Raw genomic sequence first — 23,303 nt, forward strand, 5'->3', positions numbered from 1 at the left:
TCTCTTCACTATGAGGAGGATTGTGGGGGACAGGGGAAGGTCTGTGTGCTTCAGATCTGATGGACAACCTTGCAAACCTTACGCAGAGCAATGCAGAGGTCCACCTTCATGGAACATTGCGCCTAATTGCAATGGTTATCTGTAACAAAGGAGGTCAAGTCTGTAAAGCTATAAGTGCTCTCCTTCACAAACACACACATGTGAGTGTTCCCCGTAGAAGCCACGTTCCAGAGCTCTATAGGTGGTGGTGGGGCATTTGCATCACCAGACTTCTCAGATTCTTGAGTAGTTATAGCATTTGCAGCTGGTTCCTGGAAATGTAAGAACAATTGTAATTTTCTTTAAACAACCATTACAAGTAGTTTTCCATACAAGTAGTTCCCCAGACAGAAGTTCCACACAAATAGAAAGTTTACCTGCATTATAGCGTTTTCTAATGAAATGCAGTCCAACCAGCTTTGCCATCTTTGGGAGATCTCATTCTCTTCTTCATGTGGGGTCTTTGTTGGCGGGAGCTGTTCATCATCAGAGCCGGTGCTGAGATAGCGCTGTCTGGGTCAGGCCTCACTAGTGACAGCAGGGCAGTCACCTCTATGGGTCTTATCTGCGTGCTGGCAGTTTCCATTTCTCTCCTTCTTAACATCGGTGGCTGTTGCTGGTAGCTGGAACTTGCTGTGGAAATGTTTGAAAAGAACTACACACCCTTTCCTAGTAGTGGGCCATGCTGGGGCTCTGAAAGCTCTTCCTATCGGCCAAGGGATGGGTCACATGATATTCTTCAGTCAACAGCTGAAGAGCAATGGGGACATGCCCAGGCACATCATAGCACACGATTCCACTCACGTGTGTCTGAGGGTTCCAAAACCATATCCTATTGGTCCATGCTAGCATGATGAGTTCATAGAGGGGGTCACGTGTGACTGTTGGGCCAATCTGGGGAGGGAGTGGGCTATTTCCACTCATGTGGGTATGGGGACTCAAAACCTCTTCCAGGGGCCAGGGGTGATAGGGTGAGATCATAGAGGCATCACATGTTCATCCAATCACTGTGGGGCTGAAATGACAGCTTCAGAGGTTCCAGTTCCAGTTCCGAGGCATACAATGTCATTTCCAGACACACGGCTTGGGGCACGTCTGGTCATGTACCATCACAAAATAGGTCATTTCTGGCCACCCACAAAAGCACATTACTTCCAGTCACATGACTTGGGTTTTGGTGATGTGACCAAGCACATAGCCTTTGTTTTGACAGGTGGTGATGTCACTTCCAGTCACATGGTCTTTGTGTTGATCACATGACTAAGCACATGGCAGTCACCTGACTGAATCTGGACAGGAAGAGGGCCATATCACTACTGAAAGGGATCCTGAATATTTTTGCAATCAGAGGCAGTGGACTGTAAGGGATCCCTGAAAGTCATTTAGATAAGCCTTCCCCAACCTGGTGCCCTCCAGATGTTTTGGACAACTCCCAGCCTTCCTGACTCCCCAGCCAGGCTGGGGAAGGCTGATTTAGACTGACCCCAAACTCATAAAAACAATCTATTAGATACATAGATAAAAAACAGTATTTCCAAAGCAAAAAGTGTACGCTCTTTGTTTTTAAACGATACATGCCTGCGTCTCCTTAGAACAGGCCACTGCTTTCAAAAGATTTAGTAGGAAAGCAGACCGGAGTTTTAAACAACATCTTTACTAGCTATTTCTAGACTCATTCCTTAACAGGAGACCACCTAAGAAAGTAAAATAGCCAAACTGCTGCTGGGTTAAAGTAGTAGTAAGAATGTTGACTAAAAGTTATTTGCAGATATTTTGTGTCTTGAGGATGAAATGAAGCAAAGCCACAGACCAAGATATAGGTCTGGTGCAGGCAACCTGATAAATGCCAGGTGTGCTAGACTACAACTCCCATAATCCCTGACCATTGGCCATTCTGGCTGAGGCTGATGGGAGGTGCAGTCCAAAACATCTGAAAGGCACCAAGTTGCCTATTCCTGGTTTAGGTTAATAAAGATTTTTTTTTTTAAGAATCCCAGATGGTTCCCTGTCAAGTGTAATGCTGGTCCTGTCATGGACAAACAAAGGCAGGGATGTCTCCTCTTCGCCTCTGTTTAGCAAGAGCATGCAGCTAGCTGGAAACCTGCAGGAGTGGGAAGCAATGGCTTCTGGTTATTCTTTGTCAGCTGCAACATGTTGCTGTTCCCATAACTGAACAGGCCAAATCATGCTCGCGAACAGGTTTCTTCCTATAGTCTAGTCCCCCTGCAGCTCACCAGAATGGCAGGCACTTTTCCAGTTACTAACAACAAGCAAAACGTCTGACATTATTTCTTGCAAAGATGCGATGGACAAAATGATCATATATTACAGGGACTCCTGTGGGGTGAAACATGTCTCTGTGTATTGACATTGAGAACAGAAACATAACGCACCCTTACTGGCAGAGGCTTGGCTACCCAGAGTCTGAGGCAGCCTCCCCTCCACACTTGTTCACATACCCCACCACATTGCAAACATTTTACCAATTGGAGCCCACTCACTTTGTTCTATATGACAGAAATGAGCCACACTTGGAAGGTGCTGCTTCTATCCTTCCACCATATCTCCTGCTGCATCCCATTTACTTTGCCCCATACAGCAAAACAGTGGTCACTGGTAACTCTGGCTAGTCTTTCCTGGGTTCTATTTCTTGTTGTTGTTCAAAGAGCCAGTGTGGCACAGTGGCAAGAGTGTCAGACTGGGAGCCAGGACATCCGGGTTCTAGTCCCCGCTCAGCCATGGAAGCTCACTGGGTGACTTCAGGCCTGTCACAGACTCTCAGCCCAGCCTACCTCACAGAGTTGTTGTTGTGAGGATAAAATGGAGAGGAGGAGGATACTGTAAGTCGCCTTGGGTTCCTTGCAAGAGGAAAAAGGCGGGATATAAATGCAATGCAATCAATAAAAAATAAATAAATATCATCTGACAAAGAGATGGACCCCAGGAACTATGATGAATATATATTAATGGGCAAAGTTGTTGCCAAGGAGCTTAGCCTTGCTATCTCTCTATGTTTAACTCTAGCATCTTGACTGCAGACCTCCGTTTTGTCTGGGGAGGTTAACGAAGCAAAGGCTTAGGGACAGCCCAGGACAAGGAAGTTGGAGTTTGTATTTGCTGATCTCTCACTAATTGATCACATCCAGAATTGGCCAATTCAGAGCTCTGGCAAGGGAAACCATGCCTGAAGTAGTTCCACTTCCAGTAAACACCTGAGCACCCATTACAGTTAGAGACCTCTACCCAAAAATGTGCATACAGAACCTCCTTTTGCACACCACTCGTGACTTACACTCCTCACCCATGGCGGTAAAAAGACAATCCCACTAGTGCCAAGAGCATCCTTTTCCTTTTTTTGATCTTGGAAAACCCCTCCTTTGTGTAACTGATCTTATAACGGCACAACCCTATCCATGATTAGATGAGGAAAAGTCCTACAATTTCCAGCATTCCCCAGCCAGTGACACTGGAGAATGCTGGGAATTGTAAAACTGGCTAGAGAATGCTAGGAATTGTAAGACTTTTCCCCATCTAAACATGCATAGAATTGTGTCCTTAGAGAACCCAACAACTAGAACTTAGGGCTGATCTACATTGCACCCACCATCGCACCGAAGTCGGGGTCCTGTCGGGTTAAACACACTCACATTAAAACGTGATTATCCACACTCTGTCATTTTCCCCTTTGTGGTTCTTGATTGAATGCGCAAGCTCGGTTCACACTCGAGATCTGTGCTGTTTTCCTGCTCTTAAAGACAGCAGCTCTCATTGGAGGAGCAGAAACTCTTCCTGTTTATGCTGATTCCCCGCCCACTGTCCCTCTCTTCCTCTGTCCCTGTGTGTGTGTGTGTGTGTGCGTGTGTGTGCGTGTAGGGATGGTGCGAGCATTCTTTTGGGGCTCGAAGCCCAGTGAGAGCTTGTCCCTTGCCGCTGTAGCAGGTGGGGGTGGAGGGAAGAAGGAGGCACCTATCCTCTTCTCCCCCCCACCTGCTGGAGGTCAGGGCGAGAGGCTGGGGAGTGTTTGCCGATGCTCTTTTCCCCACGCCAGCCCTTTGCAGCCAGCACGAGGAAGAGGGGCAGCAGCGATGGCACCCAGCGCTCGCATTGGGCAGGGGGCTGCTAGCTTCTTCGAAGCTTCGAAACTTCGCATCTTCAAAGACCACCCTGTGTTTGTCCCCCGCTCCTGAGATGATGTTAAAATTGTCAACGGACATTTTTATCGATGTTAGTCCGTGGACGCTGAGGACTGTCTGCCTGGATATGTGCGAGTTTTCCATGCAGTGAGCATGGGTGGGACTGTGAAAACATTTACAGAATTGCCAGTCCAAGCTGAACGCTGCTTGTGAAGTCCATCTTAGTTTTCTGTAACAATCCTGCATATTAATCATATTTTTGTTGCTGTGTTTAAATAAAATGGTACATTCTTGATTCTAAGTTCCAGTCCATTGTCTAGGGCAGGGGTAAGTAATCTGGTGCCAGTCAGATGTTTTGGACTACACATAAACCCAAGCCAGCATGGCCAGTGATCAGGGATTCTGGGAGTTGTTCAAAACATCTGGAGGGCACCATGTTGCTTACCACTGGTCTAAGTGTAACATCCCTATGGTGCTCTATGACTCTTATTAAAACCTAAAAGACTTGATGAGGACCCAAGATAACAGAGTGCTTTGTTTTCAAATTTCAAAGTGTGTGTGTGTGTGTATATATGTGTGTGTGTGTATATATATATATATATATATATATACACATATATATATATATATATATACACACACACACACACACACACACACACACAATACCACTGAAGTTAAGTCAACGGGGTTATTTTTATTACTGTTCCTGACCAAGCCTTTCAAATGAACCACATATTGATATTTTATTCAGTGAAAGGCCAAGGTCTTTCATTCTGCTTTTGTTATATCTGTAAATGGGAATCTGTGGAGGTCCAATTAAATAAACCTGAGAAGGCTCATATATCTGTTGGCCTGTCATCTGCCTCCCCTCTGAGCTCCTCTTTTTCTGTTCTATCAAAAAAGAAATCCTTTTGACTGCAGACCCTCTTGCAACATCATCTTATAAAATGGTTACTGGATTTTAAGTAAATAATGGGACTTTGTCATGCAGTGTAACAGAAAGTCCCCTCACCCTGTGTCCGGCTTGCCTGGCCGCGGGGGGGGGGGGATGTTGCAGGGGGGAAAGGAGGGATGAGATCGAAGGCCATTTGCCCTCGCTCTCGACGTCCAGGTGGGGCGGGGGCCGATATTTAGGCTGCCCCGCCCCTTTCCTCATTTATTCTGGCTTTTCTGGCTGGCTCAGCAGCAGCGTCGAGGAGGAGGAGGAGGCGGCGCTCGGCAGTGGCGGCTCCAGCAAGCCACAGGATGGTGCTGGTCGCCATTAGGGTGGGCCGTTTTTTCCTGCACTGGACCTTATGGGGCCACCACCCTTGAGTGGGGGGAGGTTCCCATCCCCGTACAGCCCGGATTCTGCTGCGCCTTGCAGTGGGCGGCTGTGGCGCTGCCTTGCTGGCCCAGCAGTGGGATTTTCTCCCAGCTCGCTCCCTCGGGGCTTCCTGCGCCTCCTGTGGGGCCCCATTTTGCCCAACGGGGGAGTTTTCCCTTGCCCCAAGCAGCCCGGAATTGCCACCTTTCTCAGTGGCGGCAGCGGCCTCCCACTCCAACTGGAAGAGCGGGGAGTTTTCTCGCGCCCCACCCAAATTGCTGCCTTTTTGCGGGCTTTTTCCTGCGCCTCAGAGCAGCCCATTTGGCCGCTGACTGAGGCCCCTGTATTGCTGCCTTTCTTGGGGAGATTTTTCCTGTGCCCCAGAGTGGCCCATTTGGCCGCCATTTGCGGTGCCTGAATTGCCTCTTGGCGGGCTTTTTCCTCTTCCCCAGAGCGGCCTGTTTTGCCGAGGATGGTGGCAGTGGCAGCGTGGCCTTGCTGTCTCAGGGAGGTAGGGGAGTGTTCCCACACCCTGGAGTAGCTGCAGCCAACGGGGGTTCATTCCCTGGGCTCCCTCTGTGTCCCGATCTTCCCATTTTGTGGGTAGTGTGGCCTGTTTGGCCAATATAGCAGGTCGGCCTACCAGCTAGCAATCACCCCTGAGCGGCGTGGCCTTGCTGTGCAACGGGTGATTCCTGCACCTCCAGGGAGGCCCTTAGGGCCAGGGATTTCAGCGGGCAGCGGCTAAGTGGCCTTGCCGCCCCTGCAGAGGGAAGGGGAGTTTTCAGTGCCATGAAGCAGCCTGAATTGCCTTTGCTGTGGGTGGCAGCAGAGCGGCCTTGCCAGCCCAGAGAGGGGTGGGGTTCGCCCATGCCGCCTGAACAGCCTGTAGTGCAGTAATAATAGCAATAATAGTAATAATACTAATAATAATAAGCATGGGGCAGACTTTTTTCCCCATGCCTCCAAGCAATCAGTCGAAGGGCTGTTTGTGCCCGATCTTGCCTGGTCTCAGAAGCTAAGCAGGGTCAGCCCTAGTTAGTACTTGCCTGGGTGACCGCCTGGGAATCAGGCTTCCCGCACTGAGCAGGGGGTTGGCCCCAGTGGTCTTGCAGGCCCCTTCCAACCCTATGATTCTATGATCTTTGGTGGCCTTGCTGGCCCAGCGTCTTTTGTATTTAGGCAGGAAGAGGAGAGGGGGGAGACTAGGGATGGCAGAGAATTCCGCCATGGATCTCAGTGAGGCCGAATGCCAGTGCATTCGGCCCCCCGAACTCCGTGGTGGAACGGCCTGCCACCCCCCCGCCACCCCGCGGATCCCCCCCGAGATGAGACTTACCTGGGGTGGATCTTCCGGGCGGCAGCAGCTCCGGCAGCGGCGACGGCGGCGGCTGGTCTTCCAACCGGCTGCCACCGCAGCCATTTCCAGTCTTGTAAAAGAAAAAAAGACTTGATAGGCTACGTAAAGATTTACGTAGCCTATCATGGCTAGGTTTAAAAAAAAACAAAAAACGACATGATAGGCTACGTAAATCTTTATGTAGCCTATCATGGCTGGGTGGGTTAAAAAAAAAAAAAACCGCATACGCAAATGGTGGCAGCTACGGCCGCTGCCATTTGCGTTGCTTATTTTTCACCGTCTTAGTCTACGTAAATCTTTACGTAGACTATGACAGCGAAAATAAAGGGGAACGCAAATAGCGTAGCGGGCGCTATTTGCATCCCTTTTTGATTCCCCGTTTTAGCCTACGTAAAGATTTACGTAGGCAATTTCCCCAGCCGGTGGTCTTTATTCCACTGAGGAAGTCCAAAACTGACCAGGTCGGGAGTGGGGTTAGCATGCCGCTGTTCCCAGCCCTGGTGCTGGACCTTTGTCCAGTCACCATCCTGGGGGCCTTTTCTCTAGGTCTGGGGGAGTCTCCCCGGCCCTTTCTTCTCCCTAAGCAACTCTTCTCCCCTGACCAAACATCAATTCTGGGTAGTCACTCTGCGGCCTTGAAGGTGTTGGGTTTGTGCCGCGTCTCTGGGGCTCACATTGGACAAAGTACAGTCCATCGGCAGGTGGAGCTCCAAGGTGTATCAGGCCTCCGCAAGGCGACTGCTGGGCCTTTTCGGACATGAGGACACTGGTGTTCACATGTTTGTCTCTTGTTCTTTCAGATGTCCGGAGTGCGAGGGAACCGGTAAGTGTGCTCATCTGGGGGACAGCATGGTTCTCTGGGCTAGTCGGAGTGCCTCCTCAAGTGGTGGAGCCTAGCTGGGGCTCAGCCGGTGTGCCACCATCCAGTGGTTGTGCAGACATGGCATGTGTTGGTGTGCCTCCTGCCCACATTCTTCCAGCAAGGGCTGGTGAAGGTTCCCCCGCAGATTCTGGTTCGGCACATGGGGGGAACGATTTATGCCTGCTGAAGGGCAAGGCCCTGATTCTTCAAGCCTGAGATTTACAGCTGATTCGGTGTTGCTGGCCCGGACTTGCCATCATTGGGTCCATCCTGCTGCCGAGAAGAGCATGGAATGACGGTTGGGATCCCTGAAGTTGGTGGTCATCTCTGACCTAGGCAATGTTTTCTTGTTGGTGTATCTGCGAAAGGGCATCGTGGAGTGTTTTGCTGCGTAGGTTGGGGGGAGGGTGACCTAGCAGAGGCTTGTCGCCCTCCTGTGGTGGTTCCAGGTGGGCACTCATCTGGGGGAGAGGACAGGTGAGCATTCGTGGGCACCGTTTCAGGTGACTGGTAGGGCCCGAGGCTCTCGGCTCCAGGTTTTGTGGCCCCAAGTTGGGAGATACGGCTTACCTCTGAGGCTGACCCTCCTCACCCACTCGGGTTCCGTGGCTCGAGGGGTGGTGACAGGGGAAGGTCTCCCAGCCCAGAATTGGGTGGATCAATCTGCAGGGTGGCTACGGTAGACGCCATGCCTCAGACGACGAATGCCTCACTCTATACTTATCATGATTACTTGTTTTCTATGTGCCCGCCGGTGCTTCCTTCACAGATTGTAATTTGTCAATAAATGTGGCCCAGTTTTATCCCAACTCTATTTGTGTCATCTCGTCATTTCTCCCCCCATGCACCCGCAATGACGTGCCTTTCATGACACACTGTCATACAAGAGACCCCACACTGACATGATAATTTTAGACTGCAGCCCTTAAAGAAAGAACTCCAACCTCATGATCTAACCAATCTTACTGAGAAGAAACTGTATGGTTCATATTCATGGAGTACAAGGGGAAAGAACCTTTTCTGTCTGAGAAGTATGAAACAACTGGAATTAAATGGCCGCTTTGCGCTGAAAGACAGCAGCTGAATTCTAATTTGGTCTGTGCAGAATTTTTGTCCATGAAAATTTGGGGGATGATTGGTCAAGTTTCAGGACATGAACAGTTTTTTGTTTGTCTCTTCCATTCTTTCCCTTCCTTCCTTCCCGCCCTCCTTCCTTCATCCCTCCCTCTTGCATGCATGCACACAGCTTTCCTTTTCATGTATACTTCACTACCTGTTCACAGCTGCTTCTTTCCCTGATCTGCTGCCTTTGCACCACTTTTTTTTTAAGAGGGGCTATTTCCTGAGGTGATCCTGAACCAGTCAGAGATCACATAGATCGTGTAATGATGTCACATCATCATGCAGCCATGTCATCATGCAGCCAATCAAATTTGACATTGGGCTTTTCTACATGAGGCTTTTAACCCACCACTTTACCGAGGCTTCTGCTTAATTTTTGTGGGATTAAGATCGCTCCTTTATATGTTTTTTTCCCCAGGGTTTTTTTTTCTCTACCTTTCTATATGTTCCATTACACAACCACTAGGTGGCTCTGTGGTATAGCAGAATTACACAAATACATCAGGGTTTCAAGTCACCGGTCACAAAAATACCAGACTTTCCTCGTTATACACCCCCCCCCCCGCTATAATGGTTGCAAAGCATGGGAGAGGCCCTGGAGGATGACAAGGTCATGCAATGCACCTGCAAACTACTGTGAGTGAGGAATCACGAGCGCACAATAAATGCCTTGTGTAGAAAGGCTCATTGACACCAAGTAAATCAGAATTATGGCAGGAAGCACTGGCCTCACTCTGAACAGGTTTCTTGACAATGCCAAATATCACAATTGGCTACATGATGATATCACAAAGCTAAATGCGATACCACAAAGCCAAATCAGAGTGAGAGAAGGGCTTATTGCCCTCACTCTGAATGGGTGAACATCTTTATCCTTTTTTCATCCTCCTCAAACAAGGGCCAGGTTTTCACAAAATGTGCCTTCAGTTTTGGCTCAGCCCTATTCTGATCATACTATGCAGGCCCACCAGGAGTGCATTCACTGCTCATTTGCTATAGAATCCCAAACAAGGCACTGAAAAGGATTATGCTTTAGCCACATCCAGCTCAACATAGTTGCTGATTGAAAGGTTGTAAAATATTGCTTGGGATATAATATGCTATTTTCTGCAGCTAGTAAACAATCTACTAAGTTGTAGCATTAATAGAAGCAGTTGCTGAGTATGATTCTGAATGAGAAAAGATTCAATGATATGACAGCCTGACGTTAATACATCAGCAATTTGGCAGGAATAAAGGGTTTTGCCTTGTGTCAAGGGCTCCTTGGAGGGCTCTCTCAGTCTAATCTAGTAGCCAAGTCTGAACACAGACAAAGGGATTCTTTTCAAAGCTTTATTTTTCTTTTATAACCTAACAGCTCTACAGGTAGCAACTAGATCTGAGCAGCAGCATCCCTATGCCCTAAGTTGGAACAGTTGGTCCCCGTTTGAAAGGCAATTACTGGCAGACCCCTGAATATAAGGACTAGGGAGAATCCCTCCCCTTTTCCCTTGGATCCTCTGGGCGCAACCGTTCTTTGAGCGCCAACCGGGCGCTACGCCTCCTTTCCGCGCCCTCCATTTGGCGCCGCTTTCTGCGTCTGCGCCGCGCATCCACCCAGTCTGCTATCTGTGCTGGGTCACTCCCTGGACTGCTTTCTAAACTAGGAATGTGGGTGGGAGGAATCTCCGTCAGCTGTTGGTCCTGGGAAAGAGGAGCGCGCTCCTCTCCCAGGAGCGACTGCTCTTCCTCAGCATCAGAACTACTCTGGGATTCTATGGGCTCAGTGTCCACCCTGACACCTTGCCTGATGTGTCACGTTTCTTAGTTGCATTACCTTGTGCTATATTGATCACAGAACGTACATCAAACTACAGAATATTGCTTTGGTGCATCAGAGAGCCACTTGTCACCGTGAATATGGTCTTCTGTGGAGGCAGGTTAATTGCCCATCTTGTCCAGTTCTGCCATATACAACCAAGGCCAAGCTACATGTTACATTATTCATGCTTTTTAAAAAGTGTGCTGAAATGGGCCGCTTCTCTTTGAAGGAAAGAGAGCTGTGGAGCCTTGATCCAGGATGTGCTTCCAATCTGGATTGGCCTCCATGCCAGTTTCCCAAAAAAATCTGCCCTGCCCCTCCCCACTGACTTCTACTTGCCCCTGAAGATGGTCAACCAGGGTTCTCAGAGCTGTGCTGGAAACCCTAGGTGTGTAGAAGGCAGCTCCATCCAGACTGATCCAGTCACGCGTCAGCCAGAATGTGTAGCCAATGAGTAGGTCACCATTGAGGGGGTGAGTCTAGCCCTGTGGGTCTAGCCTGAATAAGCCTTGAGATTCTGCACATTTCCATGAGTGGTAGTGATTATATAGAACTTGTCCCATTTAATAAATGGAAAGGCAGAACACTAGAAGTATAATTAACGGTTAAGGAACTTTGGTTTTAAGGTCAAAACTGAGGCATTTTGACACCTACTGAAGCATTCTGTTTTCACTGAAGCATTCTGTTTTCTCCAAGATTGCAGCACATTTGACGTACTAAGAAAGACTTGGCAGTATGAGACTTACTTAAGGACCTAAAATGCTGTCTGCGTATTCTGAGAAGGCTACTGCTCACAAATCAGGCCTGAGACATTGCATAATCCATGGGAAAAACTGCCTTTGCAGCAGAAATATATTGGTCATGCCAGGGGTAATTAAATTTCACATTTCACACAGTCTATACCTTTCTAATGGCATTAATTTAAAGCAGATCGATAGGTGGAGAAGAAGCTTGCTTATAGTACTTTAGAAGCTGCTCTTTAAAGTATGACAAATGTCCCCTTCTCTCCAGACACTCCTTCTTAGGTCAGGCACAAAACAGCTTGCCTCAGCACTTATTCCCCATTTTGAATGTTAAAAATCTAGAAAATTAAACTTTAAACGATGCTGCAGGTCTAAGGAAAGGTGCTATTTTCTTCCTGCTCTATGACTCGGGGCTACATTCATTCCCGTGCCAAAACTTGTTCAAAGAGGCATGACTATAGGGCGGGCAGGCAGGGGAACCTCTGACAGCTCAAGGGCTGAATTTAATTTCTGAGATACTCTCACAGGCCGCATTCCAGTAGTGGGCTGGGCTGAAAACAAAGGGGGTGGAGCCAAGGGCAAAAGAGGCCCCAAATGCAAAAAATACCAGCATGTTGAATTGTACCTTAAAGCTGTTACTGCCAGTTACTAAGCCTTAGGAGAGGCATTTCAACCTTTTAGAATGACGGGAAAACAGCACAAGGTGGGAAAGTGTACACCATCTGTGGTTGGGGGAAAGGGGGTGAGGCAGGGGAAGAAACATCTGAGGAACTCTGGGCCCAATCTACATGGAAATGGAACAACGAGCTCTTTCTGGTTATATCTGGATTTTCATGAAATGGCTTTGGTCCGCCGGTGTCACACGGACCAAGAAAAACAGAGTATACACTACCTAAAAACCCACTTTCACGGGTCAAATGGCACTTGAAACTGCCTTACTTTGGGGTTGGGTGGGCAGAGTCCCACTAGTAGAACGGAACATCCTCAACCACGTAGATGCTGCTCAGCAAATGGGACAGGCTTTTTCCCTGCCCCTGTCCATGCTCCCCTGCTCAGGGAAGTATAATGGAAGAGGTGAATTATGCCCCTGTAGTTTACCTCACATTTCTCCCCTTGCATTCACCATTTGTCTTCAGAAGTGCTTTCTGCTTCTAGAATGGTTACATCGATAAGAAGCTGGGCACTGCCATAGCACTAAAGATGCCTTATTGTATTACTGAAGCCCTGGTCCCTGCACCCTTGGTCTTTGTAACTGTGTAAGATGAGTTACTACCCAGTACAAGTTGATTATGTGTATTGTGCTAATGCGTTATTTCACTATTGTGCAATTACAGGACTGAGAAGCACTAATACAGTGAAATCACAAATCCAAAACAAGCAGGGGTGCCTTTTTTCCAGAAATTTTCCTACATTCCTGAATTTGGGTATCCTACCCAATACAAGTGTGTAACCAACACATTTTCCTGTCAGCCTTCTTCTCCACAGAAATGGCTGATTCACTTTGCTATGGCCATTGTAAGTAGCAATAAAGTAGCTGTGGCAGGAAAACTTCTTAAGCCCTGGAAACTAAAGTAAGAACTGTGAAGTAGCAGCCTGGTAAAGATAGTAAGCATTAAACTGCCCCTGAAACACCGAAACAGCACTACTGCGAAATAGTGCAAATTAAAAATAATCAGCGGAGAAAGAAAGGAAAGTGGCAGGAGATAGTGCCAAGTGCCCTATATCCAAATCACACAATGGCGAAGTAGTGAAAGAGTGAAACCACACTACTGCAAAATCATGCTACTGTGAAATAGTGCTAACTGGTGAGAAAAGAAGCCTGTGTCAAAAAAGCATGCTACCCCCCGTGGCGGGAAAATAAGGAATGAGCAGGGAAAGAGATGGCCCCACTCCTTGACCAGGTCACAGTCAGGACACACCACACTCCTAGGCACACCCAGTATGCAAGATTTAATTCAGAGGAATGGGACACACTTCAGCGGAACCATGCAGGAGCTGCATTTAGGAAAAAGAATGCAGTATAACAACTTTAAAAAAATGTGCTGTTTTCAGGGGAAAGCTGCAGGGTTGCTGCAGAGTGGCGATAACATCATGTGTCACAAATGACCCTGATGTGCTCTCGCTCTGCACCAAATCACTTTGGGCCCTGGAGGGCTGGATTGGGATCCAAGCAGGGCTGGATTTGGCCCCCAACTCTGAGGTTCCCCACCCTGCACTGTCTTCCTGGGGAGTAAAATGTAAGTGAGGCAAGTGGGCTAGAGAATCTGGAAATGCCCCTTGAGGAATAATACCATACAGGTTAGATGGGCACTGGGCTAGGCAAATCCCAGTTGAATACCATTCAAATCCAAGATCTTATCAACTTTGCCCACTCTGTGGAGAGTGAGTTTCATCAGTGCAGGACTCCTACCATCAGGGCAACTAATGCTGGTGAGCAGCAAATTTCAGTCACAGGAGAGCTTGACTGATCTGCGCACGGCTGGGGGAATTGCTATCTAGCCTCCTCCAGGGTGCAAACGTTGCTGTATGAGAGAGCCAACACCAGCCCTTGGAAACAGCAAGCGAGGCCTGGAGGCTCAGCCCTGCCCAGGAAGGACTTACTTCTGTTGGAAGCTCAGATACCTCCTGGGGGGAGGGCTTATTTGGAAGGCCACCTCTGGCTCCAGAATTTGGTACTTTCTGGGCTAGATGTTCTGTTGGTGGTGTTTGTTGTTTTTATGGATTTTTGCCAGTTTATGGATTTTTTTTATGCCAGTATGGATTATTTACTATATGGGATTTTATTGCTGTAAGCCATCTTGGGAGTGCTCCTACTTTGAAAGGTGACCTAAACATATTTTAAATATGTTTAAACATAACTGAATATTAGAAACATACCCCAAGCCTTCAGTTCTCTATCCACTCAAGGACTCTGGCCCTACAAAAGGCTGTCTATGGAACAGCCTACCTCTCAAAACAATAGCGTTGGTAAAATCAGGAGTAGCAAGTCTCTCAAAATAATTTTTAGCCATCTGTTAGTTCTCAGTGATGGAAAACAGCCAGCAGCGCTCTTGACATTGTGGAATATTTTATGTTTAAATTGTTTTGGGAAAACAAAAAAATAATCCAGCCCCTTTAATTACAAAAATTCCCCATAAACTCTGCACCAGTCAAGAATGTGGCTTAAAACAGAATGTGGGACAGTGCAATGACGCTATTATTGCACTGAATCATTTTTATGAAGATATGATAAAGCCATAAAACAGAGAACAAACAAGGAAGCAGTTAACAAAGCAAAACAGCTCTTTATGTACTTAGCATGACAGTTTTATGAGTGCAATACACCAAAATTGCCATTGCAATAAGAAAGCTAATAAACGTAAGTTATACTAAGGCAAAAATGCACCACAGTCCATAGTTCTCTGTGTCATGCTATTAGCAGGTACATTTTATGAATCTCTCCATGTCTCTGCTGGAAGAGCATCTGGCATGTAGAAAGGCTTCAATCTGGAGGCATTTTACTTCAAATCATAAAAAGCTAGGTGGCATGTATCCTGAGGAAGAGAAGACAAGTCAAAGTTTTGCACATAGAAACATATTCTGAAAGATAATAATTATGATATTTTGGAACTCAGTAGACATACAGCCCAGCTGGGGCCCTGCTTGGCAGGGCTACTAATGTGTCACAAGAGAACGGCGAGTTGCTGACCTGCTGGATATCCACTGAGCTCACTGGCACAAGCTTCTCAGGTTCCATTTTGAACTTCAGACTCCATCTTTGGACTGCATATGCAGCTGCGTGCCTATGACTCATCCTCCCCAGCTGGCTTCCATCGCTCAGAATCATCCTCTGCTCTATCGTTATTCATCCTGGGGCAACAAGATCAAAGCCTTCTTAATCCATGGCAAGTTAGGCACCTTCCTGAGCATCCTTATCTATCCCTTTGAGACTGAAGGTCTTCTCAAACTGCTCCATGGGTGTACCTGATGATCACAAACAGGTCCAGATGGAAGGGTCAGCAAGGCTTTGTTCTCTGTATGCAGTTATCAGCAACTATATCAATAATATGTATTGTGCAAAACTATCCATTGTTAAGTTACGCTTTAGCTCCTAAAAAATCAGGGCCCCCTTTCTATACTACAGTGTCTAAACACTCAGGAACCCTACCTAGTCCAGGGTACGGACAATAAGCTGATACTCAGCTGAAACCATTACATACCAACCTGCCTCAAATACCTGGGATTTCGATCCACAAGACCACGAAGATCTTGATCCCCAAGAACTGATCCTCATTCTTGTGGGTACTGCTCTGACACCAAAGCCTTGATCAAATGTAACACGAACCAGCCATTCAGTGACCTTTTTTTTTTTAAAAAAAAAAAAAGGCAAGCGCGGAGTGCCTCCTCTGGCTGCTGCATTTGCCTGGTCAATGTGTCCTTATCCCTCCCTACCCTGGAAGCTTCCAGGGCTAATACTGAGCATGTGTGCTGGGCACGCATGCTCAGTAGTTCTAGTCCCCAACATAGGCACATCATGGGGAAAGGCTCAGGCAGGGCGCCCTAGGGAACAGTCCCCCCCACGGTGCCATCTTGATGCTCTCTGAGCAACGCAGAGCCTCGGCGCCAGGCAGAGGCAGAGGTGGTCCCAGTCGCCAGCGTCACTTGGAAAGGGTTAAGCAAATCATAAAGCCCGACATGAACCATGTGGCTGCACACGTCTGCTGTGTGCAGCCAGAGTGCAGGATGGGAGACCAGCAGGAGCTCCATCCATTTCTAAAGCAACAAACAGCTTTTTTTCTTGGAGGAGGAGCAGGGAGGGAGAGAGAGAGAGAGAGAGAGAGAGAGCGCAAGAGCTGGTTCCTTTTGTTATTTCTGAGTGTGTGTGGACTAACAGGCAGGAGGGTCCGAGTGAGTGAGTAGTGTATGTATTCAAAATTTTAAAAGTCAAGCATGTATGTGTGTGAGAGAGTGTGTGTGCAGCGGCCGGCCAGCCAGCCAGCCAGCCAGCCCACCAGGGTTCTTCTCAGTCTAAAAGATAAGTAATATATCCCTCTTTGGAGGGCCATCTTCCTTTCCTTTTTTGTTTGTTTGTTGTTGTTGTTTGTCTATCTTACAATACAAGCCTATACCAGTCTACTCAGAAGTAAGCACCACAGACTTGGGGACTTATTCCCATGTAAGTGTGTATAGGACTTCAACCTTGATATCCTTTCTGGCTTGGTGGGGAGGGATTTCTTAGTTGTGGTTGCTCAAGTAATCCCCCCCCCCCGCCCCGCCTCCAGTTTTTGGGATGTTCTGTGGATTTGGATAAGGGTGGTTTTTGGATGCTCAGTCCTTGCTTATTCCATGCATAAGCTGGTTTTCTAAGAGGCAAGGAGAGGAGTTTGCGGTGGGGACACAAGATGTATTTTTGGATGCTCAGAACTTGGTAGCCATGCTTACCAGCATTTTGGATGCTTTTCTGTGTGGCTCTGGGGACATCAGCATCAGCAGCATCTCTGTGTTCCCTTTTGCAATTGGTTGCTCCTGGGTTCCAAAGCCTGCTTTACTGTGTAGCTCTGAGGATATCATTTTCACCTTCATCATATTGTGTGGCTGTGTGGATTCTCTTTATTGTACCACACATTACAGCATTTTTCTTTAAGCCTGAGATACAATGCCATGTGTTGGCGTATCTTTAAATACTTAGAACACCGTAGTCCTGAGTTTGTGGGATTGGTATTTTTGCTGAAAACATTGACAGCTTTCTCTGAGTTGTACTTCATGAGGGCCAAATGCATCTAGGGTTTAACTTGGTTTGATTATAGTAGAACGTCCCATTTATACAGGCAATACGTTTAGCCGAATGTGATTACAGACTGAACAAAATGCAAAGGAATCAAGGGAAATCAAGAATATTCAATGAATTTCTGATGCGTATGTATCACTTTATTTCCTCAAGGGCTTATTACTGATGCACACTTTTTGTTCAAATCTGAAAGATGTTCAGGATTTTTTTCCCCAAGTAATATAAAACAAAGAAAGAACCACACCATGAAGGATTATAAAAATTATCATATATATTAATCTTACGCAGTTCTGCAGACTTCTGCCAAGTTCATAAGCTGGTTAGGTAACAGTTCTCTCTTTCCACAGCAGATGAGGAATATTTTAGGCTTCAGTGATTGTGAGGCTCTCAGTTGCAAGATGTTCTGCCGAATTTACGTTATTCTCACATTTCATCTTGCAGTCTGGTATTCTTGAGGGATGGAACTGGAATAACAGCAACCCACCAAGAAAAGTACTGCTGGTGACAGCCAAAAATCTGTTTGTGACAGTTGCTGTTACCACCTAATCAATCTCAAGTTGAAATCAAGCATGCATTTTTCCCAATTACCCCCAGAAAAGAAGAAAAACAAAATCTCCATTCACCAGAGAGCCAACAAAACAATCACAAAAGAATCAGCAGTTCTTAACAAGAAGGCAGAAGCTTTATTGTTACAAATGATACTGACATATCACTCCTAAACACATTTTCTCATGGGAGAAACCCTACTGATTTCAGTGGAATTTAGAGCTAATCCATATGTTCAGGAAAAGCATGGAGTACAGTGTTCCCTGGAGTGTACCAACTGAGAATGCAAGTAGGGGTTCCATATTTGAATGTCAGCCCCACCACCATCAGAAATATCCTGCCTGTGGAGAGCTAGCATGTAAGCACTGAACTAGAATCCTTCTTCCTGATAGGCTGGTTTTTCACTTGCAGGGTGGGCTGAGATGATGGCTGCTTGGGCTTTTCTTAAGAACGTGATGTTCAACTACAAAATCAAGTCAGATGCCATCTTCTCAGAAGTTTGTTACTGATCATAATCTATAATGAAATATATATTTTTAAAAAACACACAAAGAGACTTTGCTCAGCTAAGAAAAGAAAGGGACATGCAACCCTGCCTGCATTTTTCAGTTAGGGGGGAAACTGTAGGGGGGAAACTGTGCTATATGCTTTTTTCTGATTGGTTGATGTAACTCTTATTTTGAAGCAAATGTGCTCAGCGTCACAGCCGTGCAGTGTGCATGCTTATTCAGGCCAAACCAGATGATTTATTTCCAGTGCACAGACCATTAAAAAAATCATATACCAAAAAACACCAAACCAAAATTAAAGCATATACATTCTGTTAATACAACATTACATTATTAAATTGAACAAGAAGAGACTCAAAATGACACAACCTCACTTAGCATCTGTGACCTTGCTCTAACAGCTGCGGCAAGGAACTTGGCTGCGTTTCCAGTGATCGTGATATTCATATCTGCCATAAGTATAGAAATATAAAGCTCATCAGAGCTTCCTGGATATAGACAAAGCACAGAGGAAATAAAATGAGCTCTCACATCCCTATAGAAATTGCATTATAGAAGCTTATTCAAAATCCTATGCACGTTTATTCAGAAGTAAGTCCAGCTTAGTCCAGCTGTACTTATTCCCAAGGAAATGCAGATATGGTAGCAGCCTTAGGGTACAATCTGATGCTCAGTTTATAGCAGCTGGAGCCTGTTAAAATTTGGTATAGGTCCCCCATGCCAGCAATGTCATACCAGCATTGTGGTTACACTGGTGTAATACCACACTTTGGTGTCACATTATGCTGGTGTATCTTTATGGCTGACACAACTCCACTAGCAGAGGATCACAAAATGGGTGATGCTGGCTGGGGCGGGGGATGCGGGATACCAAATGTAATCAAAATCTTAAAATCTCTCAGACCTCACTCATGGCCCTTATGCCAGGGTAAAGTTATGCCAACTAAAAAGGTGGTATAAATTAAACCACTTCCATGGAACTCAACAGAGAGTCAACACTCACTGTCTACACCACCATGATGGAGCGTAAGCTCTGGACTAGTTGCATTCAGTCACACAGCACACTGACAGAAGTACATAATTTCTTTAATTCTTTGATATATTTCTTAGCCGTGTTTCAAGATCATGATCTTTCCAAGGCAGCTTACAATATAAAAACAGTAACATCCAGCATCAAACTATAAACATACCTTAAATTTAAACAATGTTAGAAGAATCCAGTTAAAACAAAATAGTTTCAAATATCTGACAGCAGCAAACACCATAAAACCTTCATTAAAAGCCAGAGAGAAAAAGTATATTTTACAGCGCTCTTAAAAGCAGGTACAGACAGAGCCAGTCCTATATCTCTTTGGAGGAAATGAGAAGACCCTGTCTCTAAAGTCCACCAACCCCTGACAGGGATCCCATACTGCAACCAGTAAGACTATGAGTTTCACCACAAAAGGCTAAAATCCGGCATCCTTACTGGAGCTTCCACTTCTGGATTCTTTGCGGGATTAAGATCGGCTCCTTTACATGGGCGGACACATGCTGTGACTTGGGGAATTCCTTTCCCGGCAAGTTCTATATGTTTCATTTTACAGCCACTAGATGGCACTGTGGTTGCAGCAGGACTCTACAATTACACCCAGCCAATATATCACATTAACGTTCCTTATCGGGTTATCTCCAATCTTTTTTAAAGGGGGATAAAGGTCAGAAAGCAAGGGAGACACCCTGGAGGTTGATGATGTCATGTAAAGGACCTGCAAACTTCCATGAGTAACCAATCATGAGAATGCAATAAAAGGCTTGTGTAGAAATGCTCTATATATCTGGCCTCAGATTGTGCAGACTTAAGGCATACAGTGGAGAACTTTGCTAACAGGAACTACTGAGAAAGATCAGGTGGAACAAAAAGGAAGTACTTGGCACAAACCTCCTCACCTCAGGACACATATGGGAAAAGAAGATAGCTAATAGTTGCATCCCTGGAACAAAGTTACACTGATGTTACACTGGCAGAAATGGCCACTAATGTTGCTGGGAACAATAAGATTGCTCTGCCTGGCACTTTTGTGCTTGACATGAAAATTTTCAATTAAAGAGTTCGATCCCAGTGGAAGCTGGGTCCCAGGTAGCCGGCTCAGGTCGACTCAGCCCTCCATCCTTCCGAGGTTGGTAAAATGAGTACCCAGCTTGCTGGGGGAAAGGTGGTCACGACTGGGGAAGGCAATGGGAAACCACCCTGCTATAGTCTGCCATGAAAATGCCAGCGCAAGCGGCGTCCCTCTAGGGGTCAGCAATGCCCTTGCACAATGCTTGCACAGGAGGAAGCTTTCCTTTCCTTTTTTAAGAAACAGTTGATCATCTGGCAGTCTTCTACAAATCAATCTTCCTCAGTTAACAAGTTTCCTTTTCCTTTCCTTCTTTTTATCTTTTCTGTATAATCAGCCATGTTGAACTCTGGGAAAATATTTGAAGGTTCATTATTTGAGAGGGAAGCAATGACCCAAAGAAGTATAAATGTGACTGCAATTCTAGATCGAGCAATTTAGCCAAATAGGAGTAAGAGGAAGGTAACGCCTTCCTGCTATAAAGTCCTTATCCTAAAGTGTAGGGGGAGAATCACTGCAAAGGACCAAAACTCAGTAAAATCTGTAAACTACTTCAGGTTCTCAGCTAATGGCTATTGAACTGTACTGTTCATTTCAGAAACAGGAGTGGCTGCTGCACATGAACGGTAACTTCTTCCATCAATTGTCAAATGATAAATTGCTTTCATGAAGACACCCAGCTCCACATTTGTTGGCAGAGGATTGCATTTGATCACGCATAGGTGACTCTTGCCATCACCAGGTATGGTGCTTGGTTATTTGGACCCTGAGTCCTAATATGAACTGAGAACATTGGTGGTGTACAAACAGCATCATGGCAACTGTCGAAACATGATCAAGGGTACAAATGTCAAAACACGATCATGGATACAAAACCTCAAGAAGTGCCTTTGTTCAAAAAAAGGTAAAGGAAATGAGGCAAGTGGCTACAAGAAGAGGGCCTTTTCTGCTGTGGCACCCCGACTGTGGAATAAGCTTCCCAGAGAGGCTCACCTGGTGCCTACATTGTACTCTTTCTGGAGCCAGGTGAAGACCTTTTTTATTTTTTATTTTCCCAGTCTTTTAGCGCTGCTGTTTTAAATCTGTTACTGTATTTTAAATCTCTGCATTGCTGCTAGGTTTTATTTTGGTTTGTAGTTTTATATTATAGTTTTAAGCTTTTACATTTTATTTTGTGTTTTATTATGCATCTTGTAGTTTTAATTGTTGTGAACTGCCCAGAAAGCTTCAGCTATTGGGCAGTATAGAAATGTTTATCAATCAATCAATGTCTCCTGAAGTAAATCAGGCATTGTCACAATAATATTATGCTGAGAGAGCACTTCAAGAAACTTCACTGCTGTGCTCTCCTTAGAGAGCACTAAGACAAATAAAGCCTCAGTAGAGAGCCCTCAACAGAGTCCTGAGAACAATCAGCTGTAGAACGTATTTCATTGGTATTTTTTAAAATGCAAAACTTGAGGGTAATCTATTATTATAAATGTTCCTGTGGCCTGAATAAACCCGGAAGCGATCCTTTGCTACTCAAAGATTCTTTATAATCATCCAAGTACCAATGACAGCCATCTTCTGTATTCTCAAGGACCTCACAGTGGTCCGTAAGTCTCCTTTTTCCACATATACCGACCCCCTCAGAGGTGCTCAGGCTCGGTTAAAAAGTTGATGCCAAATTAGCAGGGGCAACATAGATATAGCAGCCAAATATTTTGGTATCATTGTCACGGCATCATATCCATGAAACCATTATTTTGGTGTGGCTGGGGCATCGTATGCAAAACGCAAACAGAATGTTAATGTTGAAGGATGGAATTTCTCCCTCGCACACAACTTTTGGAATTAATTTTCTTTCCCTCATGAGTGAATCTGTGAGCAAAATGTTTAATGGGCCAGCGCCCAGCTTGCAGAGTGCCAGTTGGCCAAGGCCTCCCATACACAGTCTTTAACAAATTCATTCAAAATCTCTCCAGAATATATAAACCAGCTGCTCATTTTGCTGGGCTCTGAAGATTTACAGATGCTGTACTGATGCATTTTTAATTCTTCCTTACATTTATAGGTCTCCATTATTTGTGTGTCTTTCTTAGACCCCTGGGGTATGTTGAAAAAGGGGGTTGAGAGTGTCACTGACTTATATCATGCAGTTAACACTTAGAAATAGAGGAATGAGAATTGTCTAATTTGCTTCCAGCAGTGTTTAAATTAGATTCCAGATGGAAAGCTCCGATTTCTACTTTCAAAGCCTGCTAGCAATAATCTGGGTCAGATGGGACGAATCTAACAAATCAATATTTAAAACATATTGTGCTTAATTTTGTAGGTGTTATTCAAGATGAGAAAAGGCACAAAGGTCTTGATTGCAGACAAAAGTCTTTACTTGGGATGAACAGGTTTTTATTCCCCATATAGTTTCACTACAATTATTCTAACGAGAGGGCAAAACAGGCAAGGTGATTACAGTGGTTCATGAAAGCCTTTGAGCTGCACGTAATTGTTCCTTAGCCACAAACAACTATATGCAGGTGCCCACAGCCTTTCAGTTACAATCAAGAACTCTTTCTTTGCCATTGTATTGTGCTTTACTTCAGAAGGAAGTGGTTGGTGGCCATTTTGAGTTAGGTATTCTGAATGTACTTCTCAATATAGTATGCAAGAGTAGCCTAGGGAAGGGATGGGCAGAAAGTAGATCTTCAGATGTTTTGGACTTCATTTCCCAGCATTCCTGATCATTGGCCATGTCGGCAGGGACTTCTGGGAGTAGAAGCCCAAAACATTTGGATATCTTCCTTCTGTCCCCCCAAGCCTAGGCTATTTGACTGGCCATCACACTACCTGATGTCAGGGTGGAAACTGAGCCGATACAACCCCAGAGCAGTTCTGATTCTGAGGAGGATCAGCAATCCGTGGGAGAGGGGCCAGCTCATCCCTCACAGGCACAGAAGCTGGCAGAGATTCCTCCTGCTGGTATTCCTGAGATAGATAGTGATCCTAGCAGTGAGAAAGTGCGGGAGGGGGG

This window comes from Heloderma suspectum, chromosome 7, assembly GCF_057233095.1.
Source record: "Heloderma suspectum isolate Gila_16-S chromosome 7, 16-S_ref, whole genome shotgun sequence".
NCBI lineage: Eukaryota > Metazoa > Chordata > Lepidosauria > Squamata > Helodermatidae > Heloderma > Heloderma suspectum.